Here is a 27,914-nt window from a genome sequence, read left to right on the forward strand (position 1 = left end):
AAACAGAGATCATTCTGTCATTTTTGAAATTGCAGCCAAGTACTGCATTTCAGGCTCTTTTGTTGACTATGATGGCTACTCCAGTTTTTCTAAGGAATTCTTGCCCACAGTAGTAGATATAATGGTCATCTGAGTTAAATTCACCCATTCCAGTCTGTTTTAGTTTGCTGATTCCTAAAATGTTGACGTTCACTCTTGTCATCTCCTGTTTGACCACTTCCAATTTGCCTTGATCGGGCTTCCCTGGTGGCTCAGATGGTAAAGTGTCTGCCTGCAATGTGGGAGACCTGGTTTCGATCCCTGGGTCAGGATGATCCCCTGGGGAAGGAAATGGCAACCTACTCCAGTACTCTTGTCTGGAAAATTCCATGGATGAAGCAGCCTGGTAGGCTACAGTCCATGGGATTGCAAGAGTTGGACATGACTGAGCAACTTCACTGTGGACCTAACATTCCAGGTTCCTATGCAATATTGCTCTTTACAGCATCGGACTTTACTTCCATCACCAGTCATATCCACAACTGGGTGTTGTTTTTGCTTTGGCTGTGTCTCTTCAGTCTTTCTGGAGTTATTTGTCCACTGATCTCCAGTAGCATATTGGTCACCTACTGACCTGTGGAGTTCATCTTTTAGTGTCCTATCTTTTTGCCTTTTCATACTGTTCATGGGGTTCTCAAGGCAAGAATGCTGAAGTGGTTTGCCTTTCCCTTCTTTAGTGGACATTTTTTCAGAACTCTCCACCATGACCTGTCCATCTTGGGTGGCCCTACATGGCATGGCTCATAGTTTCATCGAGTTAGACAAGGCTGTGGTCCATGTGATCAGATTGGTTAGTTTTCTGTAATTGTGATTTTCAGTCTATCTGCCCTCTGATGGAGAAGGATAAGAGACTTATGTAAGCTTCCTAATGGGAGAGACTGACTGAGGCGGAAACTGGATCTTGTTCTGATGGGTGGGGCCATGCTCAGTAAATCTTGAACCCAATTTTCTGTTGATGGGTGGGGCTGTGTTCCCTCGCTGCTATTTACCTGGGGCCAAACTATGATAGAGGTAATGAAGATAATGGTGACCTCCTTCAAAAGGTCCCATGGATGCACTGCTGCACTCAGTGCCCCCAACCCTGCAGCAGGCCACCACCAACCCACACCTCTGCTGGAGACTCCTGGACACTCGCGGGAATGTCTGGGTCATCTTTTGTGGCATCACTATACCTTTCTCCTGGGTCCTGTTGCTCACAAGGTTCTGTTTGAGCCCTCTAAGAGTCTATTTCTCAGTCCTGTGTAAGTTCTGGCGGCTCTGTGGTGGGGTTAATTGCGACCTCCTCCAAGAGGGCTTATGCCATACCCAAGTCTGCTGCACCCAGATTACCTGCCCCTGAAAAGTCCACTGCTGACCCATACCTCCACATGAGATACTCAAACACAGTTCTGTCTCAGTCTCGTTGGGGTCTCTGGGTCCTGGTGCACACAAGGTTTGTTTGAGCTCTCTGAGCTCCTCTGGCGGGTGTGGGGTTTGATTCTAAATGTGATTTCACCCCTCTTACCATCTTGCTGGGACTTCTCCTTTGCCCTTGGACATGGGGTATTTCCTCGAAGTCACTCCAGCGCCGCACAGCTGCCTCTCCTCAATTTCCTTAGGTGGAATTTACGTAGAAGTGGAATTTTTGAGTCCTATGGTAGGCTTATGTTCAATTGTTTTGAGAAAAGCTAAACCATTTTTCAAAGTGGACTTGTGAGTTTTTAGGTGGTGTGATAGTAGCTGTTCTTCTATCAACTCAATTTCACAGGCGGGGTGGTTGTCAAATATAAATAGTTGCTCGGCTTTCAGGTTTTCTATTCCATGTCCATGGCAAATCTGGAATTAAGTTCGTATTCTCATGATTATTATCTCATCCTCTTTGGTTCATAATAAAACTCTACCTTTGAAATATATATTGAGCTTTTGACACTTGTGCAGGAGTAGGTTTCTACCATTGGTATAATACCCTAAGGAACTTTATGTTAGACCTTACGGCTCATATTTCATATCCTTTTGTTTATTCTGAGTTGAAAAGTGGTAGTTTTAAAGTGAGAATCCTAAAACTAGACTTTAGAACTTCCTGTCACAGGCAGAAAGTCACCTGGGTTCATCCCAGGGTGGCCTTGGTTGTTAGTAGGACAGCTACAAAGCCCATAGCAAAGGGGAACTGGGTTACAAAGCACTGAAAAGTCCATTGGGTGTGTCTGGCAAAGAGCTAGAAAATGTTCCAATGCAGAGACCAATCCTAAAGCTAAGACCTGGAAGCTGTTTTGGAAGGGGCATCTGGAAGGACTCTCAGAAGGACCCTAGAGACTGGAGCCTTTTATAGCAGGGGTTCCCAACCCCTGGGCCATGGACCACTATTAGTCTGTGGCCTGTTAGAAACAAGGCCACACAGCAGGAGGTGAGCAGTGGGCAAGTGAGAGAAGCTTCATCTGTATTTACAGCTGCTCCCTTTCACTCACGTTACTGCCTGAGCTATGTCTTCTGTCAGATCAGCTGCGGCATTAGATTCTCATAGGAGCACCAACCCTACTGTGAACTGGGCAAGCAAAGGATCTAGATTGCATGCTCCTTAGTTGCAGAAAAACAAGCTCAGGGGTCCCACTGATTCTGCAGTATGGTGAGTTGTATAATTATTTCATTATATATCATATGTAATAATAATAGAAATAAAGTGCACAATAAATGTGGAGAAGGCAATGGCACCCCACTCCAGTACTCTTGCCTGGAAAATCCCATGGACGGAGGAGCCTGGTAGGCCACAGTCCATGGGGTCGCTAAGAGTCAGACACGACTGAGCAACTTCACTTTCACTTTTCCCTTTCCTGCACTGGAGAAGGAAATGGCAACCCACTCCAGCGTTCTTGCCTGGAGAATCCCAGGGATGGCGGAGCCTGATGGGCTGCCGTCTATGGGGTCGCACAGAGTCGGACACGACTGAAGCGACTTAGCAGCAGCAGCAGCAGCACAATAAATGTAATGTGCTTGAATCATCCCAAAATCATCCATCCCCAAATCCATCCCTGGAAAAATTGTCTTCTATGAAACTGGTCCCTGGCGCTAAAAAGTTTGGGAACTGCTGTTTTATGGGGTTCAGAAGGCCAAACTCTTGGGTGAGGAGCTAGGCAAGGCTCAAGTCAGCCGTTTTATAAGGAGCAGTCAGAGCTGAGCTGAGGAGTTAAGTCCTGGTGCATCTTCTTATTAAACTGGTCTATTTAAGCTTTCTGCTCCTGGTTAGCTTTTTAAAGTACAGCCTTAGTGCATTTACATTGTCTTTCATCTGTTTTTTAAAAATATGACCTTGAGTTGTTTTGGTATTACCTGCTTTTTGACTAGGGGAATCTGGTGATTTCAGCACACTTGTGAGAATATATTTAATTTGTAAATAAAATAATTGCAGAATTATTCAGTATGACCAAGACTGATATTGTTAGTCCTTCAAGGAAAATACCATATAAATGCTATTTTTTAGTTAAAATGATTAATGTATATTTTTGTATTACAGATTTGTTAGATAAGCTGAAAATGTAATTTGCTAGATACATTAAATACTCTTAATGTACAACAGTGAAACTTGTAACATTGATACATACTTGCATAGATATTCTTGTGCACTTTTACGGTGATCAGGAGACACATTGAAGATTAAATTATCAGAGATCACTACTGATTTTCTCCCAGGTGCCAAATTATTGAACTCTGTTAAATTATCTAGCAGTGATTGTGGCATAGCCCACTAACAGGGAACTTTGTCAGCAGGTATAGCAAATTTGATTCCCTAGGTTTATTTAATATAATCAGAGGAACCTGGTGGGCTACAGTTCATGGGGTCACAGAGTTGAACACAACTGAAGCGACTTACCACACACACAGCACACACTCAGAAGTTTATATGGTTGTTAAAATATTGGGTGAACAAAATCTTTGTGATTTACTTGGATACTTATTCTGTAATAGCAGTATTTGTTTTATAATAAACACTGTGTCTTAGAGTGAGGTGTAAGGTACATGCTTACCCAGGTGAACTATCTGCATAGAACTTGTTTGTTGCTCTTTATCTCTGAGATATTTTCTCACACATACAAAAAATATCTATCAATCTGTTGTCACACCCTGTGAATATAGGTGTATTTTCTCATGCTTAAATGGTTGGCATATGTTCTCAGCCAAGGAGATTTGATGTGGTAGATGTACTGGATACTCTCGTCCTGTGAATGTTAACTGTAACCATCCTCAGACAGAGAGTTACATCTTTGTGTATCCAGAGGACCAGTGTGGACTGGGTGCAATCTTATATATTGTCCATACTTATACCATTATACTGTTTTATATCCTATATGTGTGTGTGTGTGTATTCAGTTGCTTAGTCCTGTCCGACTCTTTGTGACCCCATGTACTGTAACCCACCAGCCTCTTCTGTCCATGAAGTTTTCTAGGCAAGAATACTGGAGCGAGTTACCATTTCTTACTCCAGGGGATTTTCCTGACCCAAGGATTGAACCCATGTCTCCTGTGTCTCCTGCATTGGCAGGCAGATTCTTTACTGCTGAACCACGTGGGAAGCCCATCCCCTCTAAAACAAAGTACATCTTTTTTTCTTTTAAATATTTTGAACATAGAATATACTTGTGGATTTTTATTTATACAGTGTTTATATTCAATCACAGTCATTAGTCTTTGTGATGCTCAAATTGTTCCAAAGTTGGATGGTGGGAACCCTTTCATTTTGGTTCCTATGTCCTTGTCACACAACCCCATTAATCTTTAAGTGCTTCTTTGCCTTCTGGGCCAACAAGAAGACTTCTTCTCTCTGGGACAATCAGGTTCACTTTTTACTTTTGAACTGATTTCTGTTTTTTAATAGCTTGATCCTTATCTTCATTTTGCTAATCAATTATAAATATCATCATCTTGTTATATAAAAAAGCCCAAGATTGAGAGCTGTCATTATTCTTATTTTAATCAAAGTTTGAGCCAACACATGAATAAATGACAAAAGCATTTCAGTTACTTGCCTTTTGAGAGATTATCTTACACATAACAAATTAAATGAAATGTAGAAAGAAAGAAAGAAAGACTTCCCTGGTGGCTCAGATGATAAAAGCAAATCTCATATAAAACTTCCTTAAGAATGTTATAGTGATTAACCATAAGGAGGTGATATGAGGTGATAATCAGGATTTTAAAGTAACATTAGAATTCTGAGGGAATAAGTTCTTAATATCTTTAAGGTTGAAGGAATCATTTAAAACAGAGTTATGTTTGTTTCCCTACCCACTAGTGAAATCTTCATGTCTTTTTCTCTTCCAACCAAAAGGGATTTGGTTAGAAATTGTAAACCCTAAAAAGATTCAACTCAGATAAATGATATTGGTGTTCAGGGTACTCTTGACCATGTGGAGGAAACAAATACCTATCCTGTGATCTGTACTGCAAGATGATCAAAGTTGATTCTAGTGGTATCAATTCGGGAAGGAATGAAAGATCTTGCCCAGTATAGGACTTCTGATAAAACTTCACACACAAAATATGATACTTTGTTCTGAGTATTCAGCTGTGTAAAACTTTGCTAGGGCAGGGATTATCTAAAGCAGAAAAAGGGGACAGAACAATGATATGGTAATGGGAATGTGCCTTGGGGCAGATTTGTATAAAGTTTGGGGGGCTGGAGAACTAGGAGATTAAACTGTTTTATTAGGTTGGGTCTGACAAGTATGTCTAAGTGATTTCTTGATTGCCACACTATCTGAACTTTTTCTGGTTGGCAGTGGAGGACTGTCAGTGTTTTTAAGTGATTAAATCATAAATTCAGAAAGATATTTTTACTAGTTGCTCAGAAATTTTATTAATCATGAAAACAAAAACCTGGTGTGTTTTGAGTTACCTAATAAGCTTCCTTAATTAGTGGTTTTGATTCTCAAAATATTTCCTTAATCCCATAGGTAGTATTAGTTTTTAGGCCTACCGTAGTGCTGATTTTACTTATTCATGTTATGAAATTGTTTTCCTATAGCACATTTTGATAATGAATTAGTTGGGATGCTTTGGGTTAAAAATGATGGAAAAGTCTGACTCAATGAGTCTTACATAATAGGAGAGTCCAGTCTCACATAGCTATTAGTCCAGAGGTTGGGCAGTCCCAGCTGTGACTTCAGCTCTGTTACTTTGCCATTCTCACATCCAGAGGAGACGGAAAGATCTGTCTAACTGTTGGGATCCAGAAAGGCTTTTACTGAAACTTCCAAAGTCTTGTTGGGCAGAACTGAGTCAAACCTCCTGTTAAACCAATCCTTGGCAGAAGGAAAAGTTTCTCTGTGATGAGTTGATAATTATCAGGATGACTCCGGAGTTGGGGTGAGTTCATCTTCCCCCTGTCGTATGGGAGAAGAGAGGATCTCTGACCGGTTCAGGGTTCTGAGAGCTAGTGGCATATGGAGTGGATATTGAGAGGTAGCCAACAGAGTCTGCCAAAGAGAACCTTGGATGAAGGTGACCTTCAAAGAATAGATGAGAGTGCTTTTGCAGTGCTGACGCTGAGTTCATTCCGCAGACTTGCTGACATGAGAACCCTCTGATCTTCCTTTTATACTTGATCCAAGAGGGACTGCCTTTACCAAAAAAATAATGAGTCAATTCTTATTGAATTTTATTCATTGACTTTTGTAATCCCATGTACATTTTCTTGTTCATATCTACTGAGACCATATAATAAATTGCTTTAACTTTTTTTTTTTCATTTTAGTAACTTTTGCTGTAAGAAGGTGAATGATCAGATTAAATATATCAAATGTCAGGTTTCTCCAAGAAAGCTCTAGGCATGCTGTGAAATTCAGCCCTGCGGCTGCCCAACTCTGGACCCCAACCTGAGCTATCACTTCCCTCTGTAGGAAAATCAGTGTGCCTCAGGCTGTTCCAGCCCTTGCTTTACCCTTTCCATTACCTCACCCTTCAACTGCGGTCTGTCCTGCCCCCTGCTGGGAGTCATTCACCTACCATGGTTCTGTTAAGAACCTGTTCTCTGATAAATTATTTCATAATAAATTTGCCTGGTTCTAGTCCCCTTCTTAGTCCACATATGTGACTTTTCAGAGGTGTTTCTGTCTGTTTGGAGTAACTCCAAGGATTGATTCTAAAAGGTGTATTTCAGGCCAGCTAGGATGACACAGATATACTTGGTTATTACTCGTGAGAGTCCCTTTGACTGCAAGGAGATCAAGCCAGTGAATCCTAAAGGAAATCAGTCCTGAATATTCATTGGAAGGACTGATGCTGAAGCTGAAACTCCAATACTTTGGCCACCTGATGTGAAGAACTGACTCCTTGGAAAAGACCCTGATGCTGGGAAAGATTGAAGGCGGGAGGAGAAGGGGACGACAGAGGATGAGATGGTTGGATGGCATCACCGTCTCGATGGGGATGAGTTTGAGTAAGCTCCAGGAGTTGGTGATGGACAGGGAAGCCTGGCGTGCTGCAGTCCACGGGGTCACAAAAAGTCAGACATGACTGAGCGACTGAACTGAACTGAGGACGACACAGAAGCATTTTAAGCACTGCATGTCTTTTCATTTTCACTGTGCAGAAAGCATCATATACAAAGAACTTGCCTTATTCAAAGGATGATTTGAACCTATGGACCCAGATTTACACTAGATTTCACTGAGAGATTCTGAACATTTAAGCAGTTATCATTTAGAGAAAACAAAATCAAATCATCTTAATAATTGAAAGCTTCAAAGTTTTCTGATATAAATAACACACTAAAAAACACACTCTTCTTTTTACAAAAACTATTTTGAGTAGTTTTAATTAATTCAGTTCCATAATGAAAATGATTGGCTGTCATTCTTCAACCACACTTCGTTGCAGAGATCAGATATCCTGTTGTCACTTGAGTAATTCTTTACCCCCATTTCTTTCTGCTTCTCTGGATCTAATTTTGATGTGGATCATATCTCTTTTTTAAAAATATTTTTTTCTGACTCTGGTCCCACCCCGATTCCTCTTCTAAAGCTTGTGGCTCAGATTATAACAGACAACGAAGCTTAATAGAGGTCACAGAAAATCCCAGTTCTCACTTTGCTATGTACCTTGCTTTTAAAGTGCAAGATCACACAAACTTGCTAATTAAAATTTATCATGTGAATAAATATTCTTCAAAGGCAAAGTGGTGAAATGGCTTTGAAACAGGCCTCTGGCAGTGGTTTTGTAGAGGTCTTTTAGTTAACTAATAACACATGGCCATGGATATGAATAGCAGACGATTTTAGAGAAACAGCACATGTGGCTTTACTCCTCCCTCTGCAGAAAGGATCTTGGAAATCACAATGCCTGGATGGAGAGGCCTAGGGTTTTCCCTGAAGTACACGGCTGATGGCTACTGGGCAGTGTCCAGAAGGGCTCTCCTTTTGATGCCCAAAAGGTCTCTTCTCACAGGCCTTGATCTTGCCTGCAGATCCTCCTTCAAGGACATGTTAGCTTTTGTGATAGGTTATCTCCATCATACAAATTAATACTAAGTTTCTCATTAATGTCTTCCTCATTACCAGTTTTCCTAGCCCAGTGAGCTCAACTCTGGCTGCATATTACAATAACTTGGGGATTTATAGAAACTGCCAACACCTGGGTCCCAAACCACAAACTAGCAGTTTCCCAGTTTGGTCCCGGGTGCAACAGCATCCACAAGATCCTCATCCAGACCTACTGAGTCAGAACTTCTGGTGGAGTGGGGCTCAGAAAACTGTTTTAACAAGCTCTCTGGGTAATTCTGATGTGTGTTCAAGTTTGAGAACCACTGGTTTATTTTTCCCAGGACATCAGTTTCTTCTCATGACCTTAATATAGTCCAGATCCCAACCCTGCATTTGTGTGGCACTCATTTTCTTAGGTGTATTACAAGAGGAGCTTTGCTTTTTGTTCAAAATTCATTTAAAACTGTTCTCACTCATATCATAATAAAGATAGCATCTTGTGGATAAATCTTGTTGAAAACTAAGATGGTTTTTTGTTGTTGTTGATTTTTTCAGTATGCTTGGTTATTACAGATTAGGTCAAAGAAGACTTCCTACTGGGCCCTGTGTAGCTTGCTCTGACCTGAGGTGTTGTATTCTTGAGCTAGAAAATTATGAATTGGTTCATGTGGTGAACTCAGCCAGTTACCATGAGTTTATTTTGCAGGCCCCCAAATCCCGTGGACAGAGGTGCCTGGTGGGCTACAGTCCATGGGGTCCCAATGAGTCGGACACAACTATGAGTGACTGAGCAGCAACAGTGTTAGTGACAAGGACACAACCATGACACAAGGTTATTCAGGATTTTGGATTCAGTAGTGGACATGACTTTCTAGAATTTCACACTATGATAAGGGAGAGAAAAGGCAGCACAGCAGGTAACCTTGGATAGCAGATCATACTGGTTGGCTGGTTAGTACACTGTGCTTCCTGAAGGAAATACTGTTGGGACTTGAGGGATCAATGCAAAAGTTCATATAGAAAAAGATTTCTCTTATAAATTCTAGGGTAGTGGGTACTTTGTGTTTACTGTGCCAGTTGTAGGTGTTTGTGTAAATGGTGCCTGTACCAACAGAAGCAACATCAACAAGTGGTTAGCCGCAAAGATTTTGCAGCTGGACTTCCTAGGTTTAGAAACTATGCCCCTAACTAGCTGTGTGTCCTCAGGCAAGTCAGTTAACTGCTCAGTGCATGGATTTCTCTACCTGTAAAACAGGAATGGGAGCAGTACTTTCTCATAGGGTGGTTGACAGATTAAATGGGTAAATGCATATGAAGCACCTGGAACAGCACCCGGCTGTGGAGGTGTTCAGTAAATGTTATCTATTATTGGCTAACAGAGGCACTGTCCTTTACATTCCTTTACTCAGAGTTACTCTCAGTCCAGCTGTCTTGAAGGAACTGGCTAACTTTGAAACCTTTAGAACAAAAAGGGAACTAGGTACTGAGGTTTTATTGGAGGTTTTTTTTTTTTCTTTCTTTCTTTTTTTTTTTAAATTAATTTTGACTGCTGGGTCTGTATTGCTTCCTGGGCTATTCTCTAGCTGTGGTGCTCCAGCTTCTCATTGTGGTGGCTTCTCTTGTTGCGGAGCATGGGTTCTAGGACTCGCAGACTCAGAAGTTGTGGCTGCCAGTCTTTAGAGCACAGGCTCATTAGTTGTGGTCATGGACTTATTGGCTCCGCGGCCTGTGGGCACTTCCCAGATCAGGGCTCAGACCCGTGTCTCCTGCATTGGCAGGTGGATTCTTTACCATTGAGCCGCTAGGGAAGCCCTTTTTCCTTTTTCTTTTTTAATGCATCTATAACAATGTTTTATCAAAAGTTTCAAAGGCTAGTTACTATTTATTAACTTGGTGATGTCACTGAACATATTTAAATAATGGAAATTAATAGTTCTGAATCCCTTCTGTGCAATTCTGAAACCCCAGAAGCTCTGAAAATGAAAAGATGTGATATATTTCCAGAAACTCATTTGGCCTTAAAAATCTCACTCTAACATACACATACTAGTTTTGTATTGCTGCTGTCACGAATTACTCTAAATTTAGCAGCTTAAAGCAACACAAATTGATTATCTCACAGTTTCCCTGAGTCCGAAGTCCAGCTCAGCTGGATTCCCTGCTTAGGGTCTCACAGGCCTCTATTAAGGTATTGTTCAGGCTATGCTCCTTACTGGAGGCTTTGGGGAAGAATTTACTTTAAGCATTTTTAGATTGTTGGCAAAATTCAGTTCCTTGAGATTATAGGATTGAGGTCCTTACTTCCTTGCTGGCTGTTGGCCATAGACTGTTCTTCTAGCGGCTGCCCACATTCATTGGCTAGTGGTTCCCTTTCTCCATCTTCCAAAGCAACAATGGCCAGTCAGGTCCCTCTCTCTGACCTCTGCTTCTGTTTCATCCTTTCTTTGCCATTTTCTTCCACCATCCCACTCTGACTGACGTGTCTGCTTGTCTCTTCTTTTAAGGGTTTCTGTGATTACATGGGGCTGCCCTGGGATAATCTCTGTATTTTAAAGTGTACCAGGATGACCTGGAGGGATGGGATGGGGAGGGAGGTGGAAGGGGGGTTCTGGAAGGGAAAAACATGTACACCCATGGTGGATTCATGTCAATGTATGGCAAAACAAACAAACAAAAATATCAGGGGGGGAAAAAGCAAAATAAAAGAATTAAAAAATAAATAAAAATAAAGTCAAATAATAAGTAACTTTAAGTCCATCTGCAAAATCTCTTTGTGCAGTTCTAGATTAGTAGTGTTGGCACTTCAATATGGGATTGAACTGCTCGGGCAGATTTTTTTCCCAATAAATATACAGTTTGCCCTTTATATATCTGTGGGTTTCCTATTTGTGGAGTTCACCTCCAGTAATTGAAATTTCCATCTGCAGTTGGTTGAACCTGAGGATGTGAAACCTGTGACTATGGAGAGACTGCCACATTCGTTGTACTACAGCATTTTATGTAAGAGACTTGAGCACCTGCGGATTTTAGTACATGTGGAGGTTCCTCGAACCAATCCCCCAAAGATACCAGGAGATGATTGTGTTTGATTGACTGATCAGAGAATGAGAATCTTACAGGGGTGGAAATCTTAAAAACTGTGCCTATCTCAATGCATCGTTCAGTTCAGCGTAGTCGCTCAGTTGTGTCCGACGTTTTGTGACCCCATGGACTGCAGCACGCCAGGTTTCCCTGTCCATCACCAACTGCCAGAGCTTACTTAAACTCATGTCCATAGAGTCAGTGATGCCATCCAACCATCTCATCCTCTGTCGTCCCCTTCTCTTCCCGCCTTCAATCTTTCCCAGCATCAGGGTCTTTTCCAAGGAGTCAGTTCTTCACATCAGGTGGCCAAAGTATTGGAGTTTCAGCTTCAGCATCAGTCCTTCCAAAGAATATTCAGGACTGATTTCCTTTAGGATTGACTGGTTTGATCTCCTTGCAGTCCAAGGGACTCTTAAGAGTCTTCTCCAACACCACTGTTCAAAAACATCAATTCTTCGGCGCTCAGCTTTCTTTATACTCCAACTCTCACATCCATACATGACTACTGGAAAAGCCATAGCTTTGACTAGACAGACCTTTGTTGGCAAAATAATGTCTCTGCTTTTTAATATGCTGTCTAGGTTGGTCATAGCTTTTCTTCCAGGGAGCAAGCATCTTTTAATTTCATGGCTGCAATCACCATCTGCAGTGATTTTGGAGCCTAAGAAAATAAAATCTGTCACTGTTTCCATTGTTTCCCCATCTATTGGCCATGAAGTGATGGGACCAGATGTCATGATCTTAGTTTTCTGAATGTTGTAGTTTTATGTCTTAGTTTTCTGAATCTCAATGCATAAGACTACTTAATAGTCTTTATTGATCCCACTTAGTGTGAATCTCATTTGGTACAGGAATCAGAGACATACCTTGGAGATATTGTGGGTTTAGTTCCAAACCATTATAGTAAATCTAATATCAAAATAAAGCCAGTCATAAAATTTTTTGGTTTCCCAGTACCTATAAGAGTTATATTTACATTGTATGTAGTCTGTTCAGTGTGCAGTAGTATAAAGTATAAAAAACAGTGTGCATATCTTAATTTAAAATTATTGCTTTTGGAAAAATGGCACCAATAGTCTTACTCAACACAGGGTTGCCACAAACATTCAATTTGTAAAATGCGTTATCTGGGAAGCATAATAAAATGAGATATGCCTGTATCTATATGCTTGATAAAGGATGTTGTCCTTGATCCTTCGATTCTGCTGGGAGCAGTATGTAATATATGATCTATGCACATTGTTACCTTTCTAAAATTAAAACATTTCTCAACTCCAGAATACATCTGGCCTCAAGAGTTCTTGAAAGGATTGTGAATGTGTTATAAAAAGTTACAGGTAAAAGATTTTTTAAGGCATTTATATTTTATTTATATTTTAAACTATTATGAAATGGTGCCTGTATAACACTTACTTCTTGAGAAAAGGGATGTTACTGTGTTCTCCAGACTCACACTAAAATGGACTTTATATGGGACTTTGAAGACAGACTCATTTTGAAGATTCAGGAGGCACCAATATTGCAGATAAGAAAGGAAAGGATGGCAGATAAAAACACATTGAACACTATGCTATTGACTTTACGTACATTCACACAATGTGTGTGTGTGATTTAATCTTTACTACCTATGTATGTTGTTCTTTTTTTCATTTTATACGTGCTGGAATCAAGAATCAGGGAAACTGAGTAATTTGCTCAGGGTCACACGGCTGGTTGGTGTGGAACTGGAGTTTGAACTTAGTTCTGACTTCAGAGTCTCCGTTTATCCATTTATCAAGGAAACTCCTATTTGGAAGCAGATCCGGGATTTAAACTATAGTCTCATGCTTTGCTCTGTTCAGATAGTTATTTTTAATACATAATTGTTGATTTACAAGTGCTTTTTGAAATATTTAAAACATTTTAAAACTTCTTACAAAACCAAGCAATTTATGATGCTTGGTTTTTACTAGAATTAATTTAATTTGTATTTAGGATTATCAATTATGTGGGATTAAAAATTTCCATTTTTTAAGGATTTTTTAAATCAGTTAAACCTTAAAATTAGAGCCAAGTTGAACATTTTATTCCTGGATGAATTCTCTATTAAAAATTATTTTTTGTAAATTGCCATCTCTTAAAATGAGATGGTTTACCAATTTAGCAGACAGTATTAAATGCTGGAAATAATACATTTTTCCAATACTGGAGCATTTCTTTACCTTCATTGTTGTTAAGTAATCCCTTATTATTTGCTGGATATCCGGTTTGTTATTCCTTTGATGTAAAATATTCTCTTTTGAAAAGTAAGCAGCTTCCCTGCTGATTTCTGTTTCATTTCCTCCTTGCTGTCTTGGTCTCTGTTTTCTCTGTGTAGTAAAGTGTTGACAGAAAGCAACTGTACAGAGATATAAAAATATGCATCAATTAGAACAGCAAATCACAGTGTAGTTTTTGAGAGAAGTATTTTAGCTAAGACATGAGAAACACAGTTGTAATAAATCTGAATAGGAATTTTTCTGGAATTTTTACTAAAATAATCTTATTGTTTTTCGTTTTATAATTACCACAGGATTAAAAAAAATGGAATAGACATGCATATTCAGGATTGTGTGCTGTTTTGAAAAATAAACGTGAAGAAAGATTTTTCTAAAGTCTTCATTCTGTTCCTGTTATTTTGTTTTCATATCCATAAAGAAAATATTCTAACTTACATGATTTATTGTGATAAAATATTTTAAATGTTGGCTGTTAGGGAACAGCTTTATGATTCAAAAAATAAATTTCATTCTGCATAACATGGATTCCTTAATGAAAATAATGTTACAAATGAAGCTTTGTGATAGATGCCTATACTGAATATGACTATTTGAATATTCATCCATTTAGACTAATGGTTTGGAAGATACATATTTCTTTCAGTAGGAATAAATGCAATTTTAATTAACTGTGGTATGTTCAGAAGGTAAGGAATTGAATAGTTGAGAAAAGAGAACTAGGTTTTGTTTTTACCCTGGTCTTGAATAAGATTGCACTCCATTTAGTTTGTTGTTTATAATTTGCTTTTGCTCTACAGACAAAATCAGGCACTGAGAGTATACTATTTTGGAATTGCTTCTATCTTTTTTGGGCTCAGAAGAATTGAGATTGGTTGGATTTTATCATCCATGGAAGGCAATTTCTATTCTGGTACTTGCTTATCTTTCAGTGACAAGGTATAGAAACGTACACAGAAAAATAATGTATAAGCTTTAGGCCAAGACAGAATGAAAGACAGTGCAAACTCAAAGGCCAAGACATTTAGGAATAAGTAATTCCCTCTTGTTTGGAGATCTAGTATATCACTGTCTCTTTGGAGAGGGGACTGAGGCTCTCTGATTTCCTGATTTTATATTCTTGTGTTTATACCTGGGGAGTCTGCTGCTCGCTCCAAACCCAGCAGAGATACCATTTTGAGCTTTAATGCTAGTACTGATGTGTGGTACACCATGTACTGCCATTAAATAACTTTGTATTTTCAAGGCTCAGTTTATGTATAGTATAGAAAACAGTCATCTCATCTCCCCTTTGTTTCCCATAGTCCCTAACAATGTCTGTGATTCTCTTGATTACCAACAGGTGAGTCTTACAGGATCTAGCACTTGGGTGAAGATCTGGCAGGGCAAGACTATGGGAGCAAGCACATTGCAAGCTTCTCTAATGAAAATTATGACAGAGCAGACACTCAGAAGATCCAGATTTGAGTTGTCGCTACTCTGTGACTTACTAGTGACGCAACCTTGGCAGAGCTGCGTAATCTCTCTAGGGATCAGTTTCCTTGGCTTTCAAATGGGGAATGTTCTTACTGTGCTTGACCTGGCAAAGTTGTGAATGTTTATAAACTTTTCTGGGTAGTCAAATATGTGTATCAGTTGGGAACCTTTCATTTGCAAGTGACAAAAACTTAACTCAGATATATAAAGGAAAATGAGATTTATTGACTCATGCTATTGAATCCAGGGGCACTTCTGGTTTTCATGTCCCTGTTGCTCTCCACTCTTAGTTCTGCTACTCTCCATTGTTAGTTTCCAGCTCAGTATATACCTCTGGCCACAAGCCCTGATGTGCCTCATGTGCAGTCCAGCAGGGAGAACTACCTACCTCTGTTCCAGTAAGTCTCATTGTCTTCCAGCAGCTTTGATTGATTCACATGCCCGTCTCTGAACCAGGTACCAAAACCAGAAAATATGATGTAGCCATTGTCTGCAACCAGTCTGGACCTACCCCTGGAACTGGGATCTTTCCCAAACCACAGGAACTGAATGTGGGGGAGAGGTGATTCCCCAAAGGACTTTACCAATGTCAGGAAATTCTGTCACAAGAACAACTTTCTGCTGAACAAGATGCTGATGTTTTCTTCTCTGTGAAGAGAATATTTCATGATTTAAAAGCTAAATAGTTGATGGGCATTTGTAAAAGTCAAAAAAGGACACAATTTCAAAGGGAAATTTTATTTAGTAAAACAAAGAAGAAAAAGATCAGGTACAGATTGAGGACAGATAAAGTCAATGAATTGGGTGAGGCAGGACCCTTTACTTTATGCAACTTGGAAGACACTCCTCATACCTAATGAAACTAACCTCCACCCAATTAGATGACCATTTTATGAGACTGTTTTCACTTCCTTCTTGATCCTAACTCAAAAAACAATCATTTTTAGGGAGATTGAGCTCAGTCCAAAGGAGAAGGATTAAGAAAAACTTCATCCTTGGCTGAAATAAAAGAAGGATGTAATTTTTGAAGTATTGAAACCTTTACTTAGAACCAGTAACTCTTTTGTGGGAAATGTACACATTATTGCCAAAAAAGTAGCTACGCAAATTGTAAAATTGATTCTGATTTTCAGTGACTAAGTGGGGTCAGAAAAAAAAAAAAGTTGTAGCAGGAAATTATGAAAACAATTTTCTCTGGGAAAGGCAGACAGCTGCCAGAGTCTGGAGAGATCTGAAATAAACAAAGGAGATATCAAAAGGCAAAAGGTAAAACACCTGTAACTCTGAAAGGAAAGTAACAATTTGAAGTGGCATTTTTTTGTTCCAGAAATTCATATGTATACCATCTCATTTAAACTTCATGATCATTTTCATTCACAGATAGGGAAATTCAAGCTTAGAGAAGTTAAATAACTTGTCAGTTACTACTACTGCAAATTATTACTACTGCTCAAGGTTAGAGAGGAGAAGGCAATGGCAGCCCACTCAGTACTCTTGCCTGGAAAACCCCATGGATGGAGGGGCCTGGTAGGCTGCAGTCCATGGGGTTGCTAAGAGTCGGACATGACTGAGTGACTTCACTTTCACTTTTCACTTTCATGCATTGGAGAAGGAAATGGCAACCCACTCTAGTGTTCTTGCCTGGAGAATCCCAGGGACGGGGGAGCCTGGTGGGCTGCCGCTTATGGAGTCGCACAGAGTCGAACACGACTGAAGCGACTTAGCAGCAGCAGCAGCAGCAGCAGGGTTAGAGATGGTGGTTTACCTAGAAATCAAGTGGATCCATGGTGGTCCTGCCATAACTCAAGTATTCTGTGCAGCTTCTTAGGAATGGAAATGAGCTTCATTCATCTGGATTTTCCCTCAGATCAGATATGTCCTGAGAATCACTGTAAAAATTTTTTCCAGGACAGAATTGTATGCCAGAATTAAATAAGATATTGGAAAATACTTGGCTATTTTAAATTTGGGAAATAGAAGACAGATTATTGTGTCCGAAAGTAGAGAACTCTTGTTCAGAGTAGAGAAATATTGTTCAAAGTAGGGGAATCTTGTTCTTTAAGAAAAGGAGACTCTGAGTCAAAAGACAAGTATTTTCAGAAACTTTGAAAAAGAAAAGTCTTGTCACTGTTTAAGGGCAGCTGATATTTCTGGATATGATTTTCAGTGCTCCTAAAGAAAAATTTTTATGGCCAGAGAAATTTGGGAAATGCTCTGCACTGTGTCTGCCTCTTGGATTTTTATGTAGATCAGCCTGTGGTGCCTGGGGAATGGGCTTGCTCTACCTGAGAGTCTCAACTGCATACTTGGTAAGGTAGGGGATTGTTATTGGTTGCTTGCATCCTGTGGACAGGCAGACACAAGGCCTGCAACACAACAATTAGGAGGGTCAGGGAAGACAATACAAAAAAAATACTTCAAAGCCTAAATAAATTTTAAACCATTTAAGCAGAAGTGCAGTGGCTTAGCTTTCTTGGAGATTTGAGGGCCTAGGAAGTTGACTTTTCTTTCTATGGAGAAGCCCTGAGGTAAGGAAACCTGCTTATTCAGCATTTTTCAAACTTACTTGGTCATGTGTTACTTTCTTTTGGTGGGAAGGGAGGGGCAGGCATGTCCTATTAGCATATTCAGGACCACAGCTAGGGAAAAAAGGCCAAAAATATGACCAGGATCAAATTAAGCATTTTAAGAGCACAGACAGTGAAGAGAGGATGATGACCATGTCAAATGTCATTTAAAATAAAAGAACACTCAAATGTAAAACCATGGTGCTGGAGAAGACTCTTGAGAGTCACTTGGATAGCAAAATCAAGCCAGTCAATCCTAAAGGAAATCAACCCTAAATATTCATTGGAAGGACTGATGCTGAAGCTGAAGCTCCAACACTTTGGCCACTTGATGAGAAGAGCTGACTCATTAGAAAAGACCCTGATGTTGGGAAAGAGTGAGGGCAGGAGGAGAAGGGGATGACAGAGGATGAGATGGTTGGATGGCATCACCAACTCGATGGACATGAGTTTGAGTAGGCTTCAGGAGTTGGTGATGGACAGGGAAGCCTGGCGTTCTGCAGTCCATGGGGTCACAAAGAGTTGGAAATGACTGAGCAACTGAACAACAATAATAAGATGAAAAATGAGGAAGTCTCACAAAGTTCTCATTTTCTAAATGATGAAAGCACTTACCACTTACTGTTTGCCAGGCACTGCTCTAAGCACTTCATGTCTAACTGTGTTCAAAATTTACAACAACAAACCAAGGAACAGAGAGATTAAGTAAATTGTATAAGTCCACCCATGAAGATTGTGGTAGAGCTGAGACTCAAAAAGGGGCAATTTAATACCAGAGATTATGCTGTTACACAGTATTTATTCTATTTCTCAGATCAACAATTTCAGTGCTTTTGAAAGTTGAATTTTTAGTAAAAAAAATTTTTTTCTGTCTCTTTCTCTCATTTTTCCCCCCATGGTGGGGAGTCTTGCTTCTTTAGAGCATTAGTTATCATCAGCATGGGCTTTCCAGGTGGTGGTAGTGATAAAGAACACACCTGCCAATGCAGGAGACCCAGGAGACATGAGTTCAACCCCTGGGTTGGGAACATCCCTTGGAGGAGAGAATGGCAACTCGCTCAACTATTTATGCCTGGGGAACCCCGTGGACAGAGGAGCTGGTGGGCTAAGGTCTTTAGGGTTGCAAAGAATCAGACACAACTGAAATGACTTAGTACACATGCACGCAAGCATCAGCATAGATTGACTTTTTGTTAATTCAGCACTGAATGTAGGAATTTTATGCTCTATTGTGTGCTCAGTCCCCTAAACTTCCCTTCTTTATGGGATCTTCCTGACCCAGGGATATAACTCGGGTCTCCTGCATTGCAGGTGGATTCTTTACCATCTGAGCCACCAGGGAAGCCCTTTATGTTCTATTACTATAATACAGTAATTGCACCCTGAATTTACCAACTTGCTTCCCAATAAATTATATAGGATAAGAGATTGTCTGCTTGCCAGGTTGGTGTTGCATCTTGTTCTGAACTAAGGGAAAGGAATCAGCATGTTCTGGGGAAATACCAGAGCAGAAGAGAAGGCCACTCTGGTGAGAGGGCCGGATCCACATTTGGGTGGATCATTCCCATCTTCAGTTGAAAGTCATAAATCAACAGTGTACAGTAAGTCCCCTACATACAAATGAGTTCCATTCTGAGAGCGCATTTGTAAGTCCAGTTTGTTGTAAGTACGACAAAGTTGGCCTAGGTACCCAGATAACACAATCAGCTATGTAGTTCTGTACTGTAATAAATTTATAATACTTTTCATATAAACAATACATAAAAAGCAAGCAAATAAAAATAAAGACATTTTCCATCATATCATTTGGTGCTTGTTAGCAGTACCGGCTACATCACTGCTGCTTTTATGCTTACTTCTGGATATCCTGGGCCTCAAAGATACTGTACAATAAACTCTATACACTGCTGTACAGTAAAGTATATTAAAGCACAAGCACTTGTAGGTGACGCCTGCACATAACAGTATACACCAGATATATGAACTAAGTTACATGATTGGACATGTGAACACACATTTGCATCTTTGAAATTTGCAACTTGAAGGTTCAGTTGTAGAGGACTTACCATATAATTCAAAGCTTTGGGGATTGTGAATGGTGGGCTCAGATTGAATTGATAACTTGGTGTTTGTCAGGAAGTTGGTGACAGCGTGACAAGGAAACAGGACTTGGAGGAAAGAGATACAAGAAGGGGGTAGCTCCTTAATGTTCAGGAATACAGGGCTGCCACCTTCTTGATGTCAGGGCCTGGGGAAGCAGGAAACCTTCAGGGCATTGCAGGGGTGGTAGAAGCTGTCCAAATGAGCAGAAGGTTCCTATTGAGAAGAGAGATTATGGTGCCTGTGGGCATTTAGTGCTGTCACCATCACCACAGGATCTGTTGCCTTTGAACAATTTGAGTTTTAAGGCACTAGGAAAGTACTCGTACCATACCCAACTTGTTCTTAGAGGTTTGTATTAGAATATTAACAGGTTCAGATCTTGGTTCTTGGACTAGATGAATGTGAGATCATAGGAGCCAGAGAGCCCCTAATTAAATAAAGATGCTGAAGTGGGTAGGTCAAGGGATCAGGCAGAGAGAGATGTTCAATCTGCCATATTGACCTTGACTCATGTAGTTTTAATTTGGGATTTTATTAAAATGACACAGAGCAGGATCCATGGTTGGCTCCAGGTTTCCTAAGGCCTGAAAATGACATAATTTTGATGACCCCTTAAAAGGGAAAAAAGATACGAAATGATAACTACAAAGTTAGCTATGGATATGAACATTCATACAGAATGAGAAAAGAAATTTTATATTTTTAAAGGCCAACAAATATAGGAAACATTACAAAATACAGGAAAATAACATTAAAAAATTAGTTGCCTGACATACCACTTTAATACTTAATTTTAATCTATATACAGTGTCTGCATACTTTCTAATTATCTCTCTTCATATGAAAATCATTTTGAAATATAATTTCCTATAGAGATAATTCAATCTTTCCAGTAGCAAGGTTGATTGAAATTTGCATTCAATTATTGGTGGTTTAGAAAGTTTTCTTTCAGCTTTCCATCTTGTTATTAATAATGTTTTATAAATTTAGGGAACTTTGGATCAAATTTGGGAAAACCTTTATCATAATAAATAGTAAGATTTTATGGCATTTCAAGTTTTGGGGGGATTGTAATTAATCTTAAATACTCTGAATTAATGACCCAATAATTAAATGGTTTGTCATTGACATTAATAAGTTTTGCATTATCTTAACTCATGTCAGTATTTCATATCAAATTAGTAAAGATATTTAAATCTTTTTCTAGTATGATCATTTGATTAACTCACTTTCATAACTGTATTTTTTTAAACAACTCAAGTCTATTCATTATTCTTATTTCTTTTTGATAGACTGCTGCTTTTCTTATAATACAGTATGAAAAAATTTTATAACATTTTCTTCTCAATGTCAAAATAATTTCAGTTGGTTACATGGCCATTCTTGGTTGCTTTTGTTTCAGATTCCATTAATTTTTTATCTGAATTTTCTCTTAGTCATTTAATAAATTTAAAAATGACACAAGAAGGTACCCTTTGTGTGTGTGTGTATGTGTGTGTGTGTGTGTGTGTGTGTGTGTGTGTGTATCCACATCAGGCATTGTAATTTTCACTAGTTTATTGAAATGTCTTTCAAATTGCAGTTAAACTGATGTATTTAAACTTTACAAAATATGCCATTGCCTTTAAAAAATATAGTGTCATCATACTGAATATATTTCTGACAGGAGAGCACTTTAAATTTTGACTAGGCATCAGTGCCTCTGCTTGTAATTTTAGATATCTGGTGACTGGGAAACTTTCCCACAGATTAGCTTTTATTTCAAACCTTTCATCTTCACAACTAGTATCCTTCAGGGTCAGCTATCATAGGGCAAATCCTTGGAGTGATAGGACTTTGACCCTGCAGCTGCTTGTCATCTTGGTGATTGAGTTGGCACAAAGCTTGGGAGTGTACCTGGATGCCATTCTGATACCATTAAGACCAGCAATAACTTAATGCTATATGAAAGTGATGTGAACCACAAAAATATTTTCCCAGCTTTGCTTTTCCTTTATCTGGATGCCAAAAATACCCACCATTCTTTCAGCCCATTGTGGTTAAATACCTTTTACAAATACAAAAAAAAAAAAAAAAAAAGACCATATGAAGATATTGCTAAGGTCTTCTGTAGGACTTGGAAGAAAACTGTGCTTGGAAGGGGTTCTTAGGTTCAGGATAAACCTGCATCTGGCTGTACTTCACTCAAAACAAATCATTTATGGTAATCAAGAAAGGACAGCCCATGGGGCAGTCTGGCTCAAAGGTGCCAGAAACTGACCTATTTTCAAATATGTCTCATATGAAATTGGGCAATCCCCTGGTAGACCTGTGGTTAAGACTCAGTGATTTCACTACTGTGGACCCAGGTTCAATTCCTGGATCATGGCATCCAGTCCCATCACTTCATGGCAAGTAGATGGGGAAACAATGGAAACAGTGAGAGACTTTATTTTCTTGGGCTCTAAAATCACTGCAGATGATGACTGCAGTCCTGAAATTAAAAGATACTTGCTCCTTGGAAGAAAAGCTGTGAGAAACCTGGACAGTGTATTAAAAAGCAGAGCCATTACTTTGTCAGCAAACGTCCGTATAGTCAAAAGCTATGGTTTTTCCAGTAGTCATGTATGGATGTGAGAGCTGGACTGTAAAGAAGGATGAGCACTGAAGAATTGATGCTTTCAAACTGTTGTGTTGGAGAAGACTCTTGAGAACCCCTTGGACTGCAAGGAGATCAAACCAGTCAATCTTAAAGGAAATTGATCCTGAATATTCTTTGGAAGGACTGATGCTGAAGCTCAAACTCCAATACTTTGGCCGCCTGATATGAAGAGCTGACTCATTGGAAAAATCCCTGATGCTGGGAAAGATTGAAGGCAGGAGGAGAAGGGGATGACAGAGGACAAGATTGTTGGATGGCATCACCGACTCAATGGACATGAGTTTGAGCAAGCTCCAGGTAATAGTGAAGGACGGAAGCCTGGAGTTCTGCAGTCCACGGGGTTGCAAAGAGCGGGCATGACTGAGTGACTGAACAGCAACATGTGAAATTATCAGAGATCTCTTGTCTGAATTGTATTTATGAATTTGGTTCAAGACTCTTCTGGTTGCACGTGACAGACACCCAGTTTTAACTAGTCATGGCTTTGGTAGAAAGAACTTCTTGTGCAGTGTAACAAAACCCTGAAAGATAGGCAAGTTGGAGCTCATGTAAGGGTCACGTAAATTTGAATAGCTTCACATCTGTTCATTCTGTATTTTTTCTAGCTTATTTCTCTATGTTATTTTTTTGCTTCATTTCTTAAAATAATCTTTTTCTAAAAAATGATTGCAGACAGCAAGGGAAGGGGCATGGTGGTTGACATGTGATAGTCGTGGGGGAGGAGTATGTCACCTGTAGAAGCAGGGCATCATTTGGTCAGATACAACCACAGTTGTCCAATGCAGTAGCTCAGGCTAAGGCTTGGTGTAGAGGTGGACGTGGAAGGCACACAGCTGATGAAACCCACTGCATGGTGCATGCCATTCCTAATGTAGACCCATAATTTATCCCCACTTTGAAGATAAATTTAGGCACAAAATTTACTAATTCTCAGAAAGTGACTTATCTGTGTTTGTTCATTATGTACCTTTTAAAATGTGTCATAGTGTATTAAGAGTTAATTCATGTAGCCCTTCCTTGATGCATGGATAAAATGGGACTAAATTAGCTCTAAAAAGCATTCAAGGCATGAATTCACATAATTTGGAATATAGCAGCTTGGTTGGCAGCTGGGAAACAAAGAGATCAGAGGGTCAAGAGACTTTCAGAAGCAACATTGTTAGTGTTTCTACTAAAATGGTTAAGAATGGAATGTTTAAAGTATTATTGATTTAAAGTAATTAAATAAAACAACTGATATTGGACATTGAAATTAAAGACTCAGCATTTTTGTTCTTCCTAAGTCAACCTGGTAGAGAATATTATTAGTTGGGCAATATTTGTCTTTGCATGGAATGTGAGCCCTGAAAAGAACCTTCCTTATATATCAAATATGACTGAAGTTGGACTGCATTATAATTTGTTTACATTAATAGGTTATAATAATTTCTTAATTATTTGAGATTCTTTAGTAATACCATGGTCATACATCAATTTAAAGAAGTGCAATTGACTTTGAACAATGTGTATATTAATCTGAATATAATTAATAGTCAGCCTTCTGTAACCGTGATTCCTTTGTATAGATTCAACCAAGCACAGACAGTGTAGTACCCTAGTATTTACTCTTGAAAAATATCCTTATATAAGTGCACTGGGACAATTCAAATCTGTGTTGTCCAAGGGTCAATGTGTAAACTTCATGGAAATGTAACATAAACTTCATTCTTCATTTACTGGATTCATACTCCTGTTCTGGAAGAAATATATTATTCATTGGATAATACCTTTGTGAGAAACATTCTCCTTGGTAGAATGTTACAATGACATTGTCTTATTCTAGTAAAAAATAGATAGTATCATACCTTTGAATGTGGTAACATAATTTAGATTTTGCTGGGTGTTATGCATAGTCATCCTCTGTCATCCCCTTCTCCTCCTGCCTTCAATATTTCCCAGCATCAGGGTCTTTTCCAATGAGTCAGTTCTTCACATCAGGTGGCCAAAGTATTGGAGCTTCAGCATCAGTCCTTCCAATGAATATTCAGGATTGATTTCCTTTAGGATTGACTGGTTTGATCTTCTTGCAGGCTAAGGGACTCTTAAGAGTCTTCTCCAATACCACAGTTTAAAAGCATCAATTCTTCAGTGCTCAGCTTCCTTTATAGTCCAACTCTCACATCCATACATGACTACTGGAAAATGAGATGAGATGGTTGGATGGTATCACCAACTCAATGGACATGAGTTTGAGTAAGCTGCAGGAGATGGTGATGGACAGGGAAGCCTGGTGTACTGCAATCCATGGGGTCACAAAGAGTCAGACATGACTGAACAACTGAACTGACTGAATGCATAGTCAGCATAAATGTAAAATTTATACATTTGGTTTTGAAAGAGCATACTTAACACTGTGTATGAACAATTTGTATGTGTGTGCCTGAGTGCTAAATCACCTCAGTTGTGTCTGACTCTTTGTGGCCCTATGGACTGTAGCCTACCAGGTTCTTTTGTTCCTGGGATTCTCCAGGCAAGAATCCTGGAATGGGTTGCCATGCCCTTCTCCAGAGGACAGTTTGTATACTTAATACAAAAAATATATAATTGCTCTTATGGGAGGAAAGATTTTTTGAGTTACTATATTTTACTTCCATGGCTGTCCAGTAGTTAAGACTTTACCTTCCAGTGCATGGGGTGTGGGTTTGATCCCTGGTTGGGGGGCTATTACCAGTGCGTTCTCGTGGCAAAACTCTGTTAGCCTTTGCCCTGCTTCATTCTGTACTCCAAGGCCAAACTTGCCTGTTACTCCAGGTGTTTCTTGACTTCCTACTTTTGCATTCCAATCCCCTATAATGAAAAGGACATCTTTTTTGGGTGTTAGTTCTAGAAGGTCTTGTAGGTCTTCATAGAACCGTTCAACTTCAGCTTCTTTGGCGTTACTGGTCGGTGCATAGACTTGGATTACCGTGATATTGAATGGTTTGCCTTGGAAACGAACAGAGATCATTCTGTCGTTTTTGAGATTGCATCCGAGTACTGCATTTTGGACTCTTTTGTTGACCATGATGGCTACTCCATTTCTTCTAAGGGATTCTTGCCCACAGTAGTAGATATAATGGTCATCTGAGTTAAATTCACCCATTCCAGTCCATCTTAGTTCGCTGATTCCTAGAATGTCGATGTTCACTCTTGCCATCTCCTGTTTGACCACTTCCAGTTTACCTTGATTCATGGACCTAACATTCCAGGTTCCTATGCAATATTGCTCTTTACAACATCGGACTTTGCGTCTATCACCTGTCACATCCACAGTTGGGTATTGTTTTTGCTTTGGCTCCATCCCATCATACTTTCTGGAGTTATTTCTCCACTGATCTCCATTAGCATATTGGGCACCTACTGACCTGGGGAGTTCACATTTCAGTGTCCTATCCTTTTGCCTTTTCATACTGTTCATGGGGTTCTCAAGGCAAGAATACTGAAGTGGTTTGCTGTGCCCTTCTCCAGTGGACCACAATCTGTCAGACCTCTCCACCATGACCCATCCATCTTGGGTGGCCCCACACGGCATGGCTAATAGAGTTTTGCCACGAGAACGCACTGGTAATAGCAAACGTCCTATTCCAATAACACAAGAGAAGACTCTACACGTGGACATCACCAGATGGTCAACACTGAAATCAGATTGATTATATTCTTTGCAGCCAAAGATGGAGAAGCTCTATACAGTCAGCAAAAACAAGACCAGGAGCAGACTGTGGCTCAGATCATGAACTGCTTATTGCCAAATTCAGACTTAAATTGAAGAAAGTAGGGAAAACCACTGGACCATTCAGGTATGATCTAAATCAAATCCCTTATGAGTATACAGTGGAAGTGACAAATAGATTTAAGGGACTAGACCTGATAGACAGAGTGCCTGATGAACTATAGACAGAGGTTCGTGACATTGTACAGGAGACAAGGATCAAGAAAATCCCCATGGAAAAGAAATGCAAAAAAGCAAAATGGCTGTCTGAGGAGGCCTTACAGATAGCTACGAAGAGAAGAGAAGCGAAAAGCAAAGGAAAAAGGAAAGATATTCCCATCTGAATGCAGAGACCCAAAGAATAGCAAGGAGAGATAAGAAAGCCTTCCTCAATGATCAGTGCAAAGAAATAGAGGAAAACAACAGATTGGGAAAGACTAGAGATCTCTTCAAGAAAATTAGAGTTACCAAAGGAACATTTCATGCAAAGATAGGCTCGATAAAGGACAGAAATGGCATGGACCTAACAGAAGCAGAAGATATTAAGAAGAGGTGGCAAGAATACACAGAAGAACGGTACAAAAAAGATCTTCATGACCCAGATAATCACGATGGTGTGATCACTCACCTAGAGCCAGACATCCTGGAATGCCAAGTCAAGTGGGCCTTAGAAAGCATCACTACGAACAAAGCTAGTGGAGGTGATGGAATTCCAGTTGAGCTATTTCAAATCCTCAAAGGTGATGCTCTGAAAGTGCTGCACTCGATATGCCAGCAAATTTGGAAAACTCAGCAGTGGCCACAGGACTGGAAAAGGTCAGTTTTCATTCCAATCCCTAAGAAAGGCAATGCCAAAGAATGCTCAAACTACCACACAATTGCACTCATCTCACATGCTAGTAAAGTAATGCTCAAAATTCTCCAAGCCAGGCTTCAGCAATACGTGACCCGTGAACTTCCAGATGTTCAAGCTGGTTTTAGGAAAGGCAGAGGAACCAGAGATCAAATTGCCAATATCTGCTGGATCATCGAAAAAGCAAGAGAGTTCCAAAAAAACATCTATTTCTGCTTTATTGACTATGCCAAAGCCTTTGACTGTGTGGATCACAATAAACTGTGGAAAATTCTGAGAGATGGGAATACCGGACCATCTGGCCTGTCTCTTGAGAAACCTGTATGCAGGTCAGGAAGCAACAGTTAGAACTGGCCATGGAACAACAGACTGGTTCCAAATAGGAAAAGGAGTACGTCAAGGCTGTATATTGTCACCCTGCTTATTTAACTTATATGCAGAGGACATCATGAGAAACGCTGGGCTGGAAGAAACACAAGCTGGAATCAAGATTGCTGGGAGAAATATCAATAACCTCAGATATGTGGATGACACCACCCTTATGGCAGAAAGTGAAGAAGAACTAAAGAGCCACTTGATGAAGGTGAAGGAGGAGAGTGAAAAAGTTGGCTTAAAACTCAACGTTCAGAAAACTAAGATCATGGCATCTGGTCCCATCACTCCATGGGAAATAGATGGGGAAACAGTGGAAACAGTGTCAGACTTTATTTTTTGGGGCT

General features: G+C 39.7%; 1 protein-coding gene across 24 annotated transcripts in view; it reads left to right on the forward strand.

The window, feature by feature from the left end:
• The window catches only part of ADAM22 (ADAM metallopeptidase domain 22), a 266,992-nt gene that overhangs the window by 68,472 nt on the left and 170,606 nt on the right, over positions 1–27,914 (forward strand). For 5 of the 24 annotated variants that reach the window (XM_081533902.1, XM_081533904.1, XM_081533911.1 and 2 more), the window contains exon 2: positions 11,417–11,489. The exons of the other annotated variants lie outside the window; for them this stretch is intronic. The gene's annotated coding sequence lies outside the window, so the exon portion shown is untranslated. The remainder of the gene's footprint in view (positions 1–11,416; positions 11,490–27,914) is intronic. 24 annotated transcript variants of the gene reach the window in all.

Source organism: Giraffa tippelskirchi, chromosome 10 (genome assembly GCF_054371585.1).
Source record: "Giraffa tippelskirchi isolate mGirTip1 chromosome 10, T2T-mGirTip1v1.2.pri, whole genome shotgun sequence".
Lineage (NCBI taxonomy): Eukaryota > Metazoa > Chordata > Mammalia > Artiodactyla > Giraffidae > Giraffa > Giraffa tippelskirchi.